At 37.7% G+C, this 21,717-nt stretch overlaps 1 non-coding gene across 1 annotated transcript; it reads right to left on the reverse strand.

Moving 5' to 3' along the window:
- Positions 1–1,698: 1,698 nt before the first annotated feature.
- On the reverse strand, positions 1,699–1,802 carry LOC118759997 (U6 spliceosomal RNA). Its single transcript, XR_004996517.1, has one exon. It is a non-coding gene; the product is annotated as a U6 spliceosomal RNA (small nuclear RNA).
- Positions 1,803–21,717: the final 19,915 nt, after the last annotated feature.

A 21,717-nucleotide genomic window follows, 5' to 3' on the forward strand; every position in this document is an offset into this window, starting at 1 on the left:
ATCAGTTCAAGAAAAGTAATGCATTTCAGGTTGTCCAACGCTTTTGCTTTGGTTTTAGTAAGTGCGTATGTGTGGGTGTGTGGGGATGTGTTGGTGCCCGCTTTATATATTCTTTAACCAGAGACCTGAAGTCCCACATATTTCCCAATGTAAGTCTTTACCAAATTAATAAAAGGCAAAGTAAGCATACAAATCAGAAAGTTGATCCCAGTTAACATATTTTAAAAAAAACGAACAACTAAGTTTCTTTACCTTTGTGCCAGTGACGCATCTGGACCATACACTATCTATATACAAGCAGGTTAAAATAAAGTTCAATTAGAAGTTCCGTTTCTCAATGAGATTTATTGTCTTTCATGTCACCGTTACTTATATGTGGGACATCGCCCCTGGATCTCCACCTCCTTGGCCTGTGAGAGAGCTCATAGGCACACAATGAGTGTTGTACCTGGCCTATGACATGATTGGAGGGTCTAGAGAGATAGATGTGTCTCCCAGCCAATTATAGTGCGTTGTTGGGTGGGATAATTGTTGAAAGACACCCTTCTGCCCTCCCTAACCCTTTCTTAGTCTGTATGAGTTTGTGTTTGCTTTATAATAAACAGAAACGCTCTATCTGACTGTCTGCAGTGGTCTATGCTACTGAACATCATTGCTGTCCTCCTCAGTGGTCACGGGGGCTGGCTGGACAGGGACCTTCCGAGACGCATGTTGTTAGGAGTGACTATGTTGGACAGCACAGATCAAATCATTTCAATCTCAGCAGAAAATTCTACTGAACAATGCCACTTGATATGCTCTTGCAATGTGGCAGTCACTTCAAATCAGAAAAAATATATCACCAAAGTGAAATAAAACAGAACTAAGTAGTTTTCTTTCATCAGACATAAGTTAACAATCGACTTCTCCTACCACACACAGGCTACCAGGTTGTGGGCACAACAGTTTGGGTTTTCAGGAAAGCACACCATTTTAACCCTGGGTAGGATTAGATAACTTAGGTGCCCTGTGAATTTTCATCATTCAGCGTATGTTTTCTCGCAGGTACCCTGCTATAATTTAAGTGCATCTTGCACGTGTTTATGTGATGGGAGCTTGATCTCCAGTGTGGTAATAGAAAGCTCTGGAAAGAGTTTAACAGTGGAGCTCAATGGGCAGTCTTAAGATGGGCCTGTCTCCACAAGATGGACCTTGCATTCTGCTTCTCAGAGTTGCTCTGCCCATGAAATGACACATCTGCCATGATGTGACCCAGCAAGGGGCGCTCATCAGAGGTCAAATCTGCAGAGCTGCCTGTTGTTGGACTTGCAGCCTTCGAAACTGTGAGCTAAATAAACCTCTTTTCATTATATGTACTCAGCTCAGATATGTTAGGATAGTGACAGAAAATGAACTACACAGATCCTTTCCTACTTGACTGAAACATACATTGCTTTCAAGTTTCCTGTAGTCAGTGAGATACAGCATATATATTATATATACACATGTTATATATATATAAAACTGAGTTTCATTTTAAAATTTTAATTGTTATTTTTATTATCTGTGATAGAATTTTGTAAATATAGGCATTCCCCCTTTCCTTGCCCTTTTTTTCCTTCCCATTGTCCCCTCCCACTATTCCCCCCATATGATTGCAGTGGTACAGTCGTTTAACTATTGCAGGTTTAACTATTTGAAAAGCATCCTGGTATTTGAAAAAGCATGGAACGCTTCGTGAACTTGTTTGTCATTGTTGCTCAGGGGCCATGATAATCTCTGTGCCATTCCAGTTTTTGTATATGTATTGCTAAAGAGAGCACCATAATGGGATTTCATGTGCCAACATGAAACAATTCTTTGAGTATATATTACAACTATATTGAAGTCCAATATTTTTCCATAAGCCTTCTCACCTGATCTGCAAATTGATTAGCACAATGTGTGGGATGTGTGCTATCTAACTCCAATATAGCACCAGCACTACTCTATAATCTTTGGATATAATCTAATATATAGCACAAAGTCTGTTTACTTATGTTCCTGAACTAAGACTTGACTTAGGGCTTTTAAAACATACATATATCTTTAATTCTACCTCTGTGATATCATGTCCATGTAAGTAATCAAAAAAATGGAATTGGAACTGAGTGCTTTTAACACAATCTATAAGATAAAACTGCTTTGTGTTTCATTATCTTCCTCAAAATAGAGATCCCTGGCTTCCCCAGGCATTTTCTATTTCCCAAAGCTTTAGATCCATCGGGTAAAAATATATTAGCAATACTAAAAATTAGATGGTTATCAGTATATTCTATGTGTATGTATGTTTGTTTCTTTCTCTCCCTCTCTTTTAACGTTTTGTTTATTTGAATAGCAATGTGACCGAGAAAGAAGGGGAAACAGAAAGAAGGGTCTTCTAATCAATGGTTCATTCCCCAGATAGCCACAACAGCCAAGGCTGAGCCAGGCCAAAGCCAGGAGCCAGACACTCTGTCTTGGTCTCCCACCTGTGTGGCAGGGATCCAAACAATTGGTCCATCTGTTGCTACCTTCCCAGACCCATTTCGGGAAGTAATATCAGAAGTGGTGCAGCCAGGAATTGAACTGGCATGCAATAAGAGATGCCAACAATACAGGTGGTAATTAATGTACTGCTCCATAATATTATCCCCACCTGTTTACTTGTAACTATAATTCTACGAAAGATATTCTATTAATATATGTGTTTATTGATTAGAAAATGGAGACACTGAGAGATGAAAGCTCACTCTGCTAAAATGGTGGAGAGCATTTTTTTAAAGGTTATTCTTGTTTGAAAGGCAGAATTTATAAAAATAGATGAAATAAGGAGGGAGAAGCTCTTCTATCCATTGATTAATTCTCTAAGTGGCTGCAATATTCAGAGATTAACGGATCTGAAGCTGGGATTCAGGTCTTCTTCTGGGTCTCCCATATGGATGCAGGGTCCCAGGGACTTACACCATCATCCACTGTTTCCCTGGCCATCAGCAGAGAGCTGGATTGGAAATAGAGCAGCTGGGACACAGACCAGCAACTATGGGGGATGCTGGCACTATGGGCACACAATTATCCTAATGTGCCATTCGCTAGCATAGCAGTTTGAATCAAGGTTGCCCAATTCGGTGTGCCAGTTTTTAAACCTGTCAATTATATGAAGTTGTTAATTTTCTGCTTAATATTTCTCTGTTTTTCTTGCAGATGATTGTTCAGGCCATTTTCCTAATAGTGAAAACTATTGGCCAGAATGTTTAGCCTACCATATACTTGGCCTGATCATCTGCTACTCCTTATTTTCCATTTAGTTTTCACACATTGTTGCCATAAACCATTCCCTGAGTCTGTTCCTTGACTGTCTTCTGAATATGTCATATCCCTAAAGTTTTTTTAAAGCTAAGTTTTCCTCTCTTATTTAAGGAATCCAATCTCCAGAAAACACTTCTTCCTTAACCTTTTGAATTTTCAGACAGATTAATTGAATAAATGGCATTTTTGAAAATGGACAACTTAAAAAATAATTTTCATATGCATAAAAAGATAAATATAATCAAGCAATAAAAGTTGTATTGGCTTTATGTCTCTCTAAAAAAAAAAAGACTTGAATGCCATATTTGCAGGGAACACAGTTGAATCACTCCTTGTATTATACTGTTGGAATTATGTTGTCTATGAAATCATTGCTTTTTTTCTTCCCTTTTTATCCATTTCACCCACTGCTACCTCCACTTATTTATAAATCATATTTTGTATCAGCCTTTAGAGTTTTTCTGTGAGAATGTTTCCATGAAATATTTGTTGTGTTAGCAATAATGTATAAGAATCCTGTAATCAATAAAGAACAATGGTACATACAGTATGCTTTAAAGTTAATAAATATGAAGGGATGTGTGGGTCTATGCATGGTTAGTACATGCTCACTGAGTGTGTGTGTGTGTGTGTGTGTGTGATAACATGGCCTTCTAATACATATTGAGGCTGGGTTAGTCCCTGTGCCATGTTGTTTTTCTAAACATGATTTGTGACCTTAAGCTTCCCATTTGTTCTCATCTAAGCTCACCTTAAGAGTCAGATTTAATATGTTTTTCCCTAGTACTAGAGCATACAGAAACCCATATTCCTTGACATTTAGGAAGCAGTGTTGCCCACAAAAGCCATTAACATCTAAAGAGAAGAAGTGAAAATTCATTTAAAAGCCTCACATGTCCCCTGAACATTCTAATTTTAAGATTTCTGTGTAAGATGAACTTTCACCAAATTCCCAGAAAGTTTTTTTCATCTTTTATAAATTATCATGAAACCTATTTTAACCTATTTTTCTCCTCCATTTCCTGTTTTTTTTTCTGCTAGTTACTGAAATAACAGTCTAATTTGGAAATTTGGATGATTGGATAGATAGAAATTGTGATAGAATTGTCCATCTTGTTGTATACCTTTCTGGTTGAATGAGGTACAGCATGATGTTGAAAACAATAGCTTAATTTTACTATTTTCATTATTTAGTAATTAAAAACTTAATATTTTTAAAGTATGTATTTATCTGACAGGCAGAGTTTCACAATGACAAAGAGAATCTTTCATCTGCTGGTAAATACCCAAATGGCCAGAGCTGAGCTGATCCGAAGGCAGGAGCCAGGATCCTGCTCTGGGTCTACCATGTGATTACAGGATACCAAAGCCCTGGACTGTTTTCCACTACTTTCCTAGGCCACAGGCAAGGAAATGGTTGGGAAGTGGGGCCACTGAGATTAGAAGCGGAGTCCACATGTGATCCCAGCATGTTCTAGGCGACAATTTTAGCTGCTAGGCTACCGCGCCAGGCCCTAAAAATAAATAAATCTTAAAAAAAGATACTTACTCAATGTTATGATTCATTAGGAAAATGCAAAAGAAAGGTATAATACCATCTCACATATTTTATTATAATCATTTTGTAATGTCATGTAACATAGAATATTGGCATGTGAGAAAGTAGATCTTTTTGTATTGTTGCTGGTGGGGATGTGAAATCGTGCCTGTACTTTGGAAAACAGTGTGAGAATCCATGAAAATGTTAAACATGAAGCTACTATAGGACGTAGAAATTCCATTTTCAGGTGTGTCCCTAAGTCGGTTAAAAGTATGTCACGCAAGAAGCTTAACAAATACTTATTGAACTATTATTCTGAGTAGGCAAAAAATTGAGAGCAACTGAATTGTCCATCCATGAAGAGTAGATAAAATGTGATGGATGTGTACACTGGAATATGACTCAGAAAAGAAGGAATTACTAGGGATCAGTATCATGGCTAAGACTGCCACCTGCGCTGGTTCGTGCTGGGTTAGGTCCTGGCTGCTCCAGCTTTATTCTGTTGGCCTAAGAGCAGCACCACAAGGTGGCCCACGTGCTCGGGTTCCTTCCCCCATGTTGCTGACTCAGGTGAAGCTTCTGGCTTTGGCATGGCCTGGCTTTGGTTAGTGCAGTTACCTGGGGGGAGTGAGTAACTCTTTCAAATAAATAAAGAAGTATCTATTTAAAAAAAAAATGAAGCACCAATATATGCTGAAACATGGATAAATCTTAAAATAGTATGTAAAGTGAAAGAAGGGAGTGAAAAAAACTCCACTTGAATTGGATTCTTTTGTAGTGGTTAGACACAATAGGAAAATCAGGAATGAGAAAATATGGTGATGTTTCTGTGGAGCTTAGGATTTATGGGACACTGGGAGTAATAGCGAATGATATGGATTTCTTTTTGGAATCATAAGATTTTAAAATTGAAATGGATAATATTAGGAATGCAGAAACATGATTTTACCATATAATGGGTGAATTGTATGGTAAATTATATCTCAATAAAGCTGTTATAAAAGTAAACAAAACATTTGCGTAGAATAAACATTTCTCCAAGGAAAATGCACAATAAAACACATAAGAAGGGATTTGATTTTTTTCTGTCTTTAAAATGAAACTACAGTGTGATACCATTTCATAACCTTTACGTGTAGAGACAGTGAATGAGAATAGTATAAAATGGTGCTGCTACCTTGGTAAGTGACTTACTAATATGTTAGAAAGCTGAACATAGATCTATTATACGACCAAGTAAGTCCCATCCTAGACCTATAGCCGTGTTAAAGAAAATCTGATTATATGCAAAAATTTGAGCATTATTCATAATTGGCATAAGGCACAAAGAACACTTGATTATCTATCAATTGAAGACTGGTTAAATAATATTCAGTTTATCCATGCAACAGAATCTAATGGAATATTACTATTTGCGATAATAAGACTAAACACTAGAAAAATATTATATTAAATAAAGGAAGCCAGAGAGAAAAGACCATATGTTATCTTGATTTGTTTCACATGTCCAGGATGTACAACTTCACAGTTAGAAAGCAGAGTAAGGGTTCCAGGAGCTGAGCAGTAGGGGACATTTGTAAAGACTGCTAATGCTCATAGGATTTCTTTCTGGGTTGCCAAACTTCTGGAGTGAAACATTAGTGATGTGTCTGTAACTTACACTAAGAATTGTGCACCTGCACGGAGTGAGTTGTATATGTTGTTGTGAATTAAATTTTAACAGTAACAACTAAAGCACAAAAACAATTTAAAGACACCTGTTTCTGGCTTAGCTTGAACCCACAAGCCCATCAATATCTGTCCATATCAAATTCAGGATTCCAGTGTGTGTGTGGAAAGTCTTCAGCATGAATGATGCCAGCAGCAACACAGAATCTCTTTGAAGCTGGCAGGCTGCCATGTGTCCAACATAGCCCTGGTTTCCAGCACAGTTCAGGTGTGTGGTATTAGTGGGTTGTCAGAATAGAGTATCAAAGTACTGCGGATTGTGGTTCAAGGTTTTGGTCTCTTTGCTAGTTGTTGTCTTTTGGGAGGGTGGGAGTAGGATGGAAATAATTTAATAACAGTTACAGTATTTCTTAATCCTTCTTTTTCAAGGCATGTAGCATAAAGAAAGTTTGGCCATGATACACATTTCCAGGTAATTACCATCCTTCAAAACTTCATAATTTTTTTGACAGCACAGCGAGGCAGGTAGAAAAATCACACACAGCTTAATTTGAAGTGTTTCATTTTTCATGTATATGGTGTAAAACATTTGTCATGATGCAGACTATTGAAGTATATTTGCTCCTGGTTTTAGTTCAAGAATGATTATTGAGGATTTTAACTTTCTTCAGCAATCAACAGAAGCATCAGCTACACAGTATAGTATTTTATAGAGTGTGTGTAACACAGGAAACAACGCTAAGGAAGACATCCGGAAACTCAGTTGCTTGTTTGAAAGGAACTGTTTAGCCCTCTATGAAAAAAAGAATTTTATCCATGTTAGGCATTTGCATGATTACATTTCTCCTTAGAGTGCCCTATTTTAAAAAGGTTTAGATTTTATTTGAAAGGCACTGTTTCAGCGAGAGAAAGAGCGAGCCATAGAAAGAATTCCATCTACTGGCTTACTCATCTAGCTGCACAAATCAGGGTCGGACCAGGATAAAGCCAGGAGCTAGGGGCTTGCTTCTGCCAGATCTCCCACATGGGTTCAGTGGGGCAGGAACTTGTTCTGTGTTCTGCTGCCTTGCTCCACTCAAAGTCCTGCCTCTGTGAGTTCCTTCTGATAATTGTCTAAAAGGCTAGAAGAGTTTTTGAGAACCATTCTCATGCAAAATGAATGGAAATACTAATAAGAAGGGGAAGGACTACTGTTCTTGCCTCCTTTAACATCATGCGAAATTGGATGGCAGTAATAGGTTGTGCTATCATGTTAAATATTTATTTCCTATTATCCTCAAATTCTAAGTCATAAAAGTACAATGCAGCAGAAAATTTGAAGTTTGAAGTACACCGCCAAAGCTATGAAAGTTAGGGTAAGGAAAAGCCAGGTTACTGTAAAACAATACAAAATTCATAACAGGATTTAAAGAAATCTTTAAATCACTCATGGGCTTTCTGAACTACATTTACTATTTTCTCTAAAAATCCTATTTCTGCCATCTTGTTTCCTTGTGTAGATACTTTTTCATTGTGTAGATACTCACTTTTGCCCAAATTATTATGCCATTAGATGATATCTAATTAGCATAAAACTCTAGAGTTAGTTTAGCAAGACTGTGGAGATGGCCAATTTTATGTCATATGTTTTAATCATGAATGCCTGTGGAGCTATTTGCATAACCTCTGGCTTATTTGTGATTTCCAGTGTTAAAATTGAAATAAATCCATGTTATTCATAAAATATACTTATATATGCGTAAAACTGAGTTAAAGAGTTCATGAAATGGCTCAATATCACATAGGGCAACCTGGGGATTTTGTTCTTTAGAGCGTCTGCTCACATGAAATGTCACCTGGAATGGAGGGCTTCACAACTTTTTAAGCAGTGATGGAATATATTTTCAATTGTTAAAATTTATCCATATAAAGGGAAGAGATTTCATGTATTTCCTACATCAAAGAACATAATCAAACATTCCTTCCTCACTCCCGCCCTCTCTCCTCCTTCCCATCTTTTCTTAATTTTGGGGATGACATATTTTCGATTTGCCTTATGAGCACAAACTTGGTACTGTGTTAAAGACTTCAGCAAGTAGGAAGCAGAATGAGCACAAGGCATGTGGAGGAGGGCAATCCCAAATCTCAGTATGTCAATATCACACATATACATATAAAGTACCGAAAAGTACCCTGTATATTAGTTATTGCAAATCAGAGACAATCTGTAAGACCTGTCTTTCTGGGTCCGGCTTATGTCTTGATGGTCCTGTTTTTTTTTCTTTTCTATCATATTTCATATTTTTTTTTGGCATGTGTGTTTTCAGGCCATGTTAAAAAGCAATCACATTTATATTTAGTTTCTATCATTTCTGTAATTAAACTCTACTATTGTTTTTGTTTCATCACTTTGGCAATGTGGCCTCCATAGTTTCTGTCTGGAGATTTTAGATAGTAAACCTTAGAGTTGATGAGATTGGTAGAATGGGAAGAGATCTTTAAGAAAATTTCAAGGAAAAAGATCCATCCTGAAAAATCTGTATGGATTTACAATTTTTATATCAATTGTAAATTTATGTTTAAATCCATTTTCCACAGATTTTTTTTTTTAAATTGGAAAGTCAAATTTACAGAGAGAAGAGACAGAGAGAAAGATCTTGTATCCTCTGGTTCACTGCCCAAGTGGTTGCAACAGTCGGAGCTGAGCCGATCCAAAGCTGGGAACCAGTAGTCTCTTCCAGGTCTCCCACGCGGGTGCAGGGTTCCAAGGCTTTGGGCTGTCCTGGACTGCTTTCCCAGGCCACAAGCAGAGAGCTGGCTGGGAAGTGGATCAGCTAGGATACAAACTGGTGCCCATATGTGATCCCAGCACAAGCAACGCAAGGACTTTAGCTACTAGGCTACTGCGCCCAGGCCTCCACCCACTTCTTGAAGTATCTTTCTATGTTGCTGTTAGCTTCAATCCGCTCTAAAATTCTCATAGTTAATTCTGCTGAGGTTCCTTTAGATCAGTGGCCTTTTGGTGTTCTCCCTTGGGGACCGCTGCTCTCTCCCCCAGAACAGTAGGGGACTTCAGGATTTTGTTATGGAGCTCTGCCAACATCGTCTCTAACAGGTTTCTTTCCATTTCTGATACCAGATAAGATTTCCCCCGGTCATTTCACCAAGGAGATATCTTTTTCTTTGATTCGCTTCCCAGGATGTTTGAATTTTAAAATATATTTGCTCAGTTTAAGTCTTTACTAGAGAAACCACCATATATACTTTAAGGGAAATATTTTTGAATGCTTTTGAATGCTTATGAAGAGAAATAAACAGTCCATGTTGTCATCATGTTTTATCCCCTCGATAACTGTCCTATCTTTTGCTTGCATAGGTATTTATAAATAATAGATATACAGGGTCATTTCCTAGATGATTACCTGGCTACTATTATTAACTGTTTGATGCATTCATAAATCACTTGTTCTTCTTATGACCTTTCTACTTTCCTTCCTCTGAATTTCCAATACAGATCTTGGTTAAATTGCTAATTATTCCTATCTCTAATTAACCCGTCACAGTATTTGTTTCGATTGTAGTTTGTCCTTACCATACTATTACTTTGTAAACAACATGTATTGCAGAGCTAAGTCACACCGCAGATCTTATTTTTTTTTTTCCTGTAGTTGAAATTTCCTCTATTCTTAAAAATTTTGCTGATATAAACAGAATCAGATTTTGTGTCCTTCATAGGTAGAACTCAAGGAACATACCCATATTTCTCTCCCTCTTCCTCTCCCACGCTCAATCTTCATCTTTCCTTATTTTTATTTAAATTTTATAAAAGCATAAATTCAGCCCACTACATAATCACAGGCTAATGCACACCAACCAGTGTATTCAGCAAGTAAAATAAAAGCAAGGAGAATTCCACAAGATTATAAACAAGAGCTAAAAACAACATCAATGACAAGATGTCTGTTTGATTCCTGTACATTTTGTGTATTTCGTATTAGCCACCAGATCTAAGAGAATATGTGATATTTGTCTTTTTAGTACTGACTCATTTCACTAAGCATGATGATTTCCGTTTTGTTCCATTTCATTTTAAAAGAAAACAGGATTTCATTGTTCTTTTTACTATTTCATAGTATATTTGTCTACTTTCTTTGACCATATTTCTGTTTTCCCCCAAATATTCCATATGTTCCATCTCAATGCTAACAATATTCCCACATGGTAAAACATCAAATAAGATAGGGACAGTTTCTCCCCCATGTGTTGGCATCCCTACAGTCGAGCCATTCACTCTCTCCTCATCCTTTTGTTATTCACTGATTCTGCAATCCACGTTTACTGAATTACATGTGAACGATGTTTCCATTTTCTATAGCATACGCTCCAGAATTTTTCTAAGAAAAGGCACGTTGGAATTACATTTTTTCATCTTCATATTCTTTGGATATCTGAACATGTTAATTGGCAGTATGGCTAGCTAGAGAATTCAGGTTCAAAAATAGTTCTTCTTTCCTTGAAATGAAAAAAAATGGATAAATTGTCTTATAGTTTCTGTTGTTACTAACTAATGCAAATGTGGCCTCAATTTGTTTGTAACATGATACTTTATAGTCTTCGCTTTATACATGATCAAGTTCACGATGATATACTTTGATATTTTTCCTTCATCTTTCCATACTTTCAGTTGACCTTTGAAGTTCATGTCCTTCAGTTCAAAGCTTTTTTTTTTCTGATATTATTGATAGTCTTTTAGAAATCTGTTTCTTTTTTCTTTGTTTTTGGAATTTCTCTTCATGAAAAGCCAAAAATTCTGAGTTGATTCTTATTTTGATAGTCTTGTCATTTTTTCCACCTCTACGCTGATCGTGTCCAATACATTTCTGTGATTTTGGCTTGCAATACTTACAATATTAATATTTTTGCCAGTGTACTTTCAATATTCAAGAACTAATATTGTATAGGGCTGGTGTCGCACAGTGGGTTGGGCCACTGTGTGTGATGCTAAAATCCCGTTTGAGCAGCAGCTTAAGTATCAGATACTGTATTTTCCATCCAGCTCCCAACTCCCATGGCTGATAGTTCCCATGTGACCTGTTGAAAGGCAAGGCGTAAGGATATTGGGTTTAGCTTCCCCAGGTGCCATTGATTAGAAATTTTTTCTCGGAACATCTGAAATGTAACCTCGCAAGGTGGGCTCATTTCACAAACTTCAGGATTGAGCCAAGTCTTTCATGGCTTGGGGCTTTCTGTAGGTGAGCTAATGTTTCAGCATAAAGAACTTCACTGACCAGAGTAGAAATCAAACAGTGGAAAAAAAAATCAAACATGACTTTCAGGGAGAGGATTGCATTTTTTTTTAACTCTTTCCAGTTCTTAGGCTCCCTGTGCTTCTGTGTGGGTACAGCCTATGGAAGACGTCTTTAGTCTATACATGTGACTACAAATGCACGTGAGATGGGCCAAAATCAACACCCTGCGTAACAGATGTTGTCTTTCTTTTTCTTGACAGAATCTGAAACCCATCAAGCAGTGAGGAAAGCAGATAATTCATCCACAGGCTCAATAAGTCTCTGGTAAGTGAGCTGCCCCTTGATGGGTACGCAGATGGTCACAGAGTAGGAAATGAGTGTCACCCTGTAACAGTGGTCTGGAATTTGTGGAGTCCCTTTGTTATTTAGTAGTGTTACTTGAGTCCTGTGGTAGCAATACTCCCAGAGTTAGCTATGTCATTTTCTCGGCTACCAACAGAAAATTGAATAATGGTAGCATCTATTTTTGATGGAAGCCCGTTGAGCCGTTTCCAGAATCTTTTGCATGTTTTAGAACTGATATTCAATCGTTGTTCATATCCCTGAAATCTTTAACTAATAAAAAAAATGAAATCACAGCTCTATGTAATTCAGCACCAAAAATAATCCTGGCTTTCACGGGGATGTTGAGTGAGCCCAGGCCTGGGGCCTGGGGGACTCCTGTGTGCTAAATATGGCTCTGACGTCACATCCTTCAAGAACCTGGGGTAAATGCTCAGTTCAGTTGTCCACATCTGAAATTGCGGGATGACTAAAAACATGTAAATTATTTCTCCAGAGAGAGGTAATTAGACATCAAAGCACCCTGGGTAGGTGGTTAAGAATAGGAGGAATGCCTAAAAAGTATTCGAAATGCTACAAATAAGTTGATGGAAAATGTGTGCACCAGACTACATTAGCCCCAAAAGTGGTTTCCACATTTTTGTCCGGTTAATTGCTATAATTGAAAAGACTAGTCAACACATTATAATAGAGATTGCCACACTGAGTATATTTATGCCCTGCACACATATGTGAATTTATAGACATCAGGGAGCGATTATTAGCACTTGTGTGGATCATAGATGGAGGCTGAGGCATATGACGAATTAAGTTGACGAAATATGTAGAGTGTGCCTGCTTCAAGTCCAAAGCAGCACAGAGAAGGAAAAGGCAAAGAAAAACGAGATTTGTTGAGGATTTCCTCAGTGCTGGATATACTGCTAGAATCCTTCCCGTAAGTGAATTAATTTAACCAACACAAAATCCTTAGCGCGTGATTCCTAGACTATAGCTTATTCAAGGTAGCGACATAATTAGTGGATGTAAGAGTGAAGGAATATGACTTGGTGGTTAAAAAGTGTGATTTTGGCCTACTGCTGTGGCACATCATATGAAGCTGCTGCCTGCAGTGCTCACCTCCCTCATGGGTGCTGCCTCATGTTACGATCCAGCTCCCTGCTAATGTACTTAGCAAAGCATCGGTGGTTGGTCCAGGGTTGAGCCCCTGAACCCTTGTACATGACCTAGAAGAAGCCCCAGGTTCTCAGGTTCAACATAGCCCAGCAGTAGCCATTGAAGACTTTGGGGAGTGAAACAGCAGATGGAAGACCTCTCCCTCTCTCATTGTAAGCCTACCTTTCAAATAAATAAACCTTTTAAAAAAGGGTGTCTTTTACTTCTTATTTACCTAACTACTTATCTAATTTAGGATTGCTAACGGTTTAAGAATAGGAGTTAATGTGGCAAGAATGCAGGGGAACCTGGACCCAATACATTGAGCAGGCTTTTACTAAATTAAATGGAGACTTTGTGTTGCCATAACAGGCCCCACACTCACATTGTCAATTCCAGAAATAAGACTAATTCTGGTCTCCAGGTATGGCTACATAAGTTCCCTAGGTTTCTATGATCACGTCCAGTTCCTTAATTTTTCTGTTGCTCATCTACCAATTCTCCCCCAAATTTTTCCCTATCTTTACTTTTTGAATTTCTGTTTCTTGACTGTCTTCATATGTCTCTTTTCCTTGGATTTTATTTTATTTATTACTTTCAAAATTTACTTGAGAAGAGAGAGGTAAAGAGAAGATGGAAGAGGGAGGAAAAAGAGAGAAAAATAGTGCCCCAGCCCACTGTTTCATGCCCCAGTGTCTGCCATGGCTGGCCCTGAGCCAGGGTTACAGACAGGAGTCCGGTTTATAATCTAGATCCTCTATGGGTGGCAGAAATCCATCCATTGCCTGACAACACACCTATGAAAACAATGTAATGGAAAATTCAATCCACAGGCCAAAACCTAATGAAAGCCTACAATCTGTCAATTGGTGCATTTCACTAGTTCTGGCTGGTGGTTGTCTTACAGATTACTGCTAGGAAGTTACGGGAATTAGCTGCCCATGAAAGAGCATCAACTTGTGTTAACATACTGAGAAAAATGTAATTTTCCCTGGAAATCTCTTTTAATGAAAATTTGTAATGGAGGGACATGTGTCCAGTGTTTTTCTTTGCTCTTTTTATTCTCAAGCTTATTGTTCAGAATGTTTAGATAATGCAAAACGGTGCCTGAAAAAGATGTTTAAATGGCATTGAGTAGAATAGTAGCTGTTCCCGCACCTAGCTGCCTCAGTGGGAGCTACGGAAGCCAGGTGAGAGACCACAGGAACTGGTTTTAGTATTATAACAGAAACCACACGGATGAAATCAGCAAGGAAAGTGTTCCTTGTGCCCTTCCCTTTACCTCTGAACGGTACATCAAGGGGTGAGACTGTCTCCCACTCAAGCAAAGGGAGGGGGCTAAGCCCAGTCCTTAGGCTTGAATCTCAGTAATAAGGCCATTGTGATAATTCTTGCCCCCAGCCAGGTTATTGTGTACGAATGTTTTAACCCACCATAGCCAGGTGGCCAGGATACCACCCTCACAATCCATTGTCCTATAGGATCTATCAGTGGGGCCTCAAGACCTAAGAGGGCTTTGAGAATGCCAAGGAGTTATAAGCAGATTCAGAGAGATAACAACCCCAAATTTGCAAAATCTAGACCAAAATACAACTTGTCCAGGTACAAGATCAAAGGTTATTAAATTAAACCCAATCATATGTACTGAAAGATATGATAATCAAGCTCTTGGGATTAAAGACAAGGATCTCAAAGCTGCGAAAAAAATCAAACAATTGAAACACTGAAGACTTACAGTTCTTTCTTCACACAGCTCCCTTACAAGCCAAAAAAGGAATGAAATAAAAGTTTTTTTAAAAAAATCTAGTAGCTACAGCCACTGGTCTTTGATAAAGATGTTAAGTGTGGGTAGTGTAGAAAACAGTCTTAAATATAGTGCGGGCATGGGAGCACTGGATATCCACGTGCAAAAGACTGAAGCTAGACTCTTAGCTCTTACAGCAAAAATCATCTCAAAAGAAATTAAAGACATAAATGTGAGACTTGAAGCTTTGAACTGTTGGAATAAAAAAAGAAGAGAGAAGCACTTCATGGTATGTTTTGGACCAAATCCCCAAAGCAGAGGAAGGAAGAGTAAAAAGAATTACGGTGGATTTCATCATGATAAACAGTTTTTGCACAGAGGAAACTATCAACACAATTAATAGATAATAGGATAAAATATTAGCAATTTATATTGGGCATGGAGTTCACTGAATTTATAAGGAAATCAAACAAGTAATTGGCAAAAGCACAAATAATCTAATTTAGAACATGCCGTGGATCAGAGGATACACTCATAGGAAAGGATATGATGGCTGACAAATATATTGAAAGTATTCAATATCTCTGATTGGATAAATGAAAATCAAAACTACAATATTGTATCATTTTGTTCCAGTTCTAGTGGCTACTATAACAAAAGACAAAAGATACTAAATGGCAGGGGTGTGAAGACAGGAGAATCCCTGCACACTCTGGTGAGAAAGTAATTACGGAGATAAGTTCAGAGATTCCTCAGAAAACTAAAACTTACCCGTGAACCAGCGGTTCCGCTACTGGATATGCATCAAGTGAAATGATATGACTGCATTGAAAAGTCAGCTGTACTTCTGTGTATTCACAATAGCCAAAGAATGAAAACAACCTATATGTTGATCCACTGAAAAATGAATGAAGAATTGTGGTATGGATACTAAACATAATGCTACTCAGTCACACACACACAAAAGTGTAGCATTGTCATTTGCAACAATACGGATGGATTTGAAGGTTGTCATGCTATGTTCAAGGAGTTAAGCATAGAAGGGTGAGAGTTACATGATCTTGCTCTTACGTTGTGAGTTTCAGAAGAAAAGATGATGCTAGAGAAACGAAGAGTGTACTGCTGGAGACCAAGGCTGTGGAGGAATTAGGGAGGTGGCCAAGGGAAACAGTTGAGTAATGGATACTGAGTCATAGTTATTTAACAGGAAAAAGTCAGGGGATTCTATTTCTATCAGAGTAATTATCCAAACCATAGTCATGAACTTGGATAATTTTCTGAGAAAGTGATCTTGATAGGGTCAGCTCATGAAGACCATCATGCAAACAAACAGAGAAACAATCGAAAGAACATCATGCAGTCTTGAAGATGACATCAAGCAAATCCAGGACTTCCATATGTTTGCAACATGATACAGTTTAATCTGATGCTTCATGGGATAACCACGTGTCATTATATTTAACTTGTTAAATAACATCTAATTTGCATTTATAATCGGAGAAAAAAGAAAGTGGAAACCTTAGTCAATGCAATTCCTGTGCAAACCAGTTATTTCTATTCACTTTTTTAAATGAAGGAAAAGGGAGAGTTGTTACTAATTTCTCAGTGAGAAAGAAATATTCCCCCATAGCAATTCTGAATGTTCAAAGAAGTATCAGAATAATCCAATGGCTGTTAAGACAGTCTAGAGATTTTACAGCATCTGAGCTTTTAAGACAGCATACATTTGGAAGTTTGTTGTGTAAGTCATTCATTTCTTGATTGATTACACTGACTAAGCAAAAATGAGAATGAGTGAGAGTTTTGCACTCCTAGATTGCTTTACCATGTACACACTGCTGTTTACTGGCTCAGCTCAAACATAATGCTTAGGAACTGATTTTGTCCAATCAAAGCCAATGTGGCTTTCCTCTGGGCCACCAGGTGTTGACCTGGGCTCAGCGTTATTTTTGGACAACAAGTTGAGGAAGTACAGACTGTTTTCTGCATGTTGTGTCATCTTCCAGGGAGCTGTCCCAACAATCAGAGAAGGCAAACCTCAGTGTTCAGGTTTTCATATGGCTTTTTGCTGGTATTGTGTTTCCTCCTATGTCATTGGGCAAACATGCCATAGGATTCAGTGGAACAGCCATGGGAAAGGTGTGATTCTCTAGACTCTTACAGAAAGGAGTAAAATTTGACAACATCTAAATATTATAAATATTTATGAGACCCTTCCAAGTTTTTGAAAGTGAAAAGCAGATCAAATCAAGTAGAAGATGTGCAACAAATGCATCTTGCCAGCTGTCTTGGTGAGTAAAATCCTAACAGCATACAGCCATACCAATTTATTTATATGTCATCTATGGATCTTTTGCTCTGCAGTGAATAACTGATACAGAACACAGTGAATAATTGATGCAGAAACTGCATGGATCACAAATCTGGAAATGTTTCCTTTCTAGACCTTTATAGACAATGCTTATTACCTATGAATTAGATGGTTGACCATTTCTCTGTCCCTATACTGTAGAGCCACGAGATTCAGCTGGGTACTTTTAGAACAGTAACTGAGTTCCAGAGGGTAAAACTTAAGTGTCTTTTAGGGAATGAAAGACTAGAATAGGAAATAGAGTATTCCCTTTCTGACCCTTAAACGTTTTTCATTTCCTTAGGAAGAATATGCAGAAAGATAATAGCAAAGGCGGGATATTTGGATAAGAAGGCAGGGCAATTTCCTTTTTCTTTTCTCTCTTTCTGACCTCCCCTCCAATCTCTCTCTCTCTCTCTCTCTCTCTCTCTCTCTCTCTCTCTCTGTTTCTCTCTCTCTCTCTCTCTGTATCACCCACTGCAAGTCAATTCATGAAATAACCAACCATCCCAGCCCCATCTTCCTCTTCCCTTATCTGCAAGTTTGAGGAGTTGCACAGATACTATATAGTAAGATTCTGTATTACAATGCTGGAGAGGTGACATATAACTATGCAAACAGGTGTAACATATGTGCATTTTCACTGCATTCTATATTTTTAGTTCAGTGGGAAGACAATTTGATAGATAAGGCCAGGAAGGGAGCTGGAGATGCGAAAGGAACTGAGCAATGCTAGCGATAGTTTGTCTCAGTCCTGCACCATAAAAATCCTACCTCCTTCCATGTCAATACAACATGACTGTAGGCCTGACATACCCACTTTCTCACACTGCACCTGAACCTGACCTGCTCTGCAGCATTTCATGTCATGAGGGCCGTATGTACGCTGAGCTCCATGTGGGGATGCCTCGATGCTGTGCTAGACATGACCACTTGTACTGACTGGATGTTGCTCACCTGTATGCTGCTCATCAGCACCTATCTAATGATCAAACAGCCCAGCATCATTAGGGGCAGCCATTGCCACTCTTTGTTCATGGAGACAGTGTTCCCACAGTCATGTCTGGGTATGTTCTATCTGTTTTGATAAATCCTGAACAGCTTTCTTCCATCTTCCCAGTGTCTCTGCCTTGAATTTTTCTCTCCCAACAAGGCAAGTATTTCGAGTAAACCCGGCTGTAGATGGCTGGCCAAAACATAAATCAGAACAGTGGAAAGCACATACTTGAAACGCAACTTTCAATCTATATAGATATTTTATTAATTTGGAAATTCAATGATTTGTCTGTCCACTGCTTAGTGTGGAATCGTTTTGGGTTTTTTTCAATGTTGTCAGGTTTAGATTTATCACTTTATGTGAAGTGCTTAGAATAGCTCCAAGGTTGTAAATTTTGCTAATACTGCAAACTATTTAATTTGGAGTGGATGTTGGTCTTACAGATATATGTTGGATGCATTGATTACTGCTCTGTTTGCATACATATGTACTTTAGAAAACAGACATATGTAATATATATGTACATATATGAATACACAAATATATGCCAAGTTTTACACAAATATAGAAAAATGACAAATAAGGGTAATGATTAACCTAGAAATATAAAGTCAGTATAAAATTAGAGAAACAGTAAATGTGGTTTGATTTGAAAAAGAAAACCTACAAGATTACACCTGCATAAGGAACCAGGTCTGTGTTAAATATTTGTGGGTTTTCAAATCTACTCCACATGGTAGATGCTACCTTGGAAATGAGCATAGTGGCTTAAAGACAAGTTTGGTAAGATGCAGCATGGAAATTTTCTACCAGTGTTTAAAACAGACTTTTTTTTAGTGCATTTCTAGGTTTACAAGGAACTTGGTCATAAAGTATATGACTGTATACTCCTTCCATCTGGCACACATCCTGTGTCCCTCAACCAGTGTCAATCATTGATATCTTGTAGTAATATGGCGCATCCTTTATAATTAAATAATTAGTATGAGTATAATATTATTACCTGAATTCTGTAGTTGACATTAGGGCTCACTTTTTGTATTGTGCAGCTCTAGGAGTTTTGGCAAATTCATAGTTGTGTATCCACCACCATAGTATATTAAGGAATACCTTCCTTAACCTAAAGTGTTCTGTATCCCACTTATTCATAACTATTCTTTCATCTGAAACCCTGATAACTGCCAATATCTCGCCCTTGGTTACACCAGGCCTGTTGACTCTGTTGATTCTATGTCGTTTTTTTATATAGAATGTCCCTTGTTTGGAATCCTATAGTATGTAACATTTTAGGCTGTATTCTTGGTTTGGCAATAGCATTTGTGATTTGTTCATGTCTGTATGGCTTCATAGTTCACTTCTTTTTATTATGGAATAAGAACCCAGTGTCCAGATACACCACATTTTCTTGCCTTTATTTAATCCATTCTCTTGTTGAAAGACAGCTTGGTATCTTCTAAGTTTTTACAGTCCTAAATTAAGCTGTTGTAAACATGTATATTCATGTTTTTGCATGAATTTAAATTTTAGATAAATATCTATACGTGTGATTTCCATAACGTATAGGCTTTTATTTAGCTCAATATGAAGCTGACAAACTCTTCTAAAGTAATTGTGCCAACTTGCACTTCCATGGCCATCAAATGAGAGTTCAAATTGTTCTGTGCCCTCACCAGCTGTTTTGGTTGTTAGTGTTTTAGAGTTAATTGTTCTGAGAAGTATGATTTGCCATTTCTATGTGACATATGATGCTGAGCACTTTTGGCATACTCGTTGCATAACTTCTTTGGGTTTTCTGCATATTTTAACAATTGTTTGATTATTCATGATACAGCTTTCTTGGTATAGGGATCCCCCTCCCCTTCCTCCCTCAGATTTCCTCCCTTCCACCGTTTTCCCACTACTTCCCTCCGTATTATTACAGTAGCATAGTCCTACAGCAACAGCCACAAGTCCAACATTCTACTGACAAAGTGTATCATGACATTTTAGTATTGGCAATGGTGGAAAAAATCTAGCATCGTATTGTAAATGTACATTTAATGGTTTAATTGGAAGCACAGATGCATCTTGCAACTTATCTTCACTTCCTGGTATCCTAGTCTCCATTATAAAGTTCATTTATGAGAATATATTATTCTCATAATATATTGTATCTACGTATATATATATAGATAGCCTTATTTACCTTGTTTTGTATTTTGCATGAAGGTTGCTTCATATCAGAGAGAATATAGAATATTTGTCCTATTGGAACTGGCTTATGTCACTGAGCATAATGTATTCCAGTTGGAACCAATTTGCCCGTCTATTTTTTAATTGGGTTGCCTATTTTCCTATTTCTGAGTTTTAATAATATTTTTTGTATATTTAGACTATAAGTACCTTATTAGTATGCATTTCATAAGTGTTTTCCTTAGTACATGATGTGTCCCTTCCTTCCATTTTAGGAATCAGAAGTTTTTCATTTTAAGAAAATTCATACTACCAGTTTATTTACGGCTTGTTCTTTGGGTTTTGTACTCAAAAGTCATCACCAAACTCAAGGTTAGACAGATTTTCTCCCATGTTAATTCCTAGAATTTTCTTACCAGTTATTTTGGTTTTGGGAATTTATCCTTGTACTATAAAATATTGTCTTTCTCTCATCCCTATGATACATTTCTCTCTCCCCACTTCTTTGTAGTTGGAGAAATCGTAACCATTTTTCAAGTTAAATGAAAGTTCATGTTCCTCAAAACTTGCTGTGATCAGATCAGGGCATTTTGATCTCTTTGGTGTTTGAACCCCTAAAGCTGAGGTAATCTGCACACCATTGTTCACGACTACATTATACTCAGCTCAATGAGATCTTTAAAAAAATTTCTGTATGTTAATTGAATCTGGGAGCAAGAGAAGTTAGAAATTATGCCTCCTTTATTAACTACCAACAAACATAATGTAGCTTGGACCCAGAGGAAGTGTTCCCTAATGCCTGCTATAGGGATGCTGCAACATGAAATTGTTAAGGGACTGAGTTTTGAAATCAGATTGATAACATGTTTGTCTCATTTATGTACCTGATGCCTGTAGGCTCTTGGGAAACCTAATTTCTGAATCTTCTGTCTTGAGTTTGTGTGTAATAGTAGGCTAAAAATCAAATCTACCCTGTATTGTTAATGTAGTTAGCAACACATGTAATACATACAGAGACACATGTTGTATAGAAGGATGTTTAACCTGAATTAAGAGTTCGTTCAACGTGCAGGGCCAGTGTTGCATGGCAGCAGGTTGAGCAACCTCTGTGATGCCAGCGTCTGATATGGGAGTGCTTTTCCAATTTGCAGCCATTTGGCTTCTGATTCAACCCTGCTCATGTATTCATGATGCCTCAAGTGAAATGACCCCAAGTAT

Source organism: Ochotona princeps, chromosome 31, assembly GCF_030435755.1.
Source record: "Ochotona princeps isolate mOchPri1 chromosome 31, mOchPri1.hap1, whole genome shotgun sequence".
Taxonomy (NCBI): domain Eukaryota; kingdom Metazoa; phylum Chordata; class Mammalia; order Lagomorpha; family Ochotonidae; genus Ochotona; species Ochotona princeps.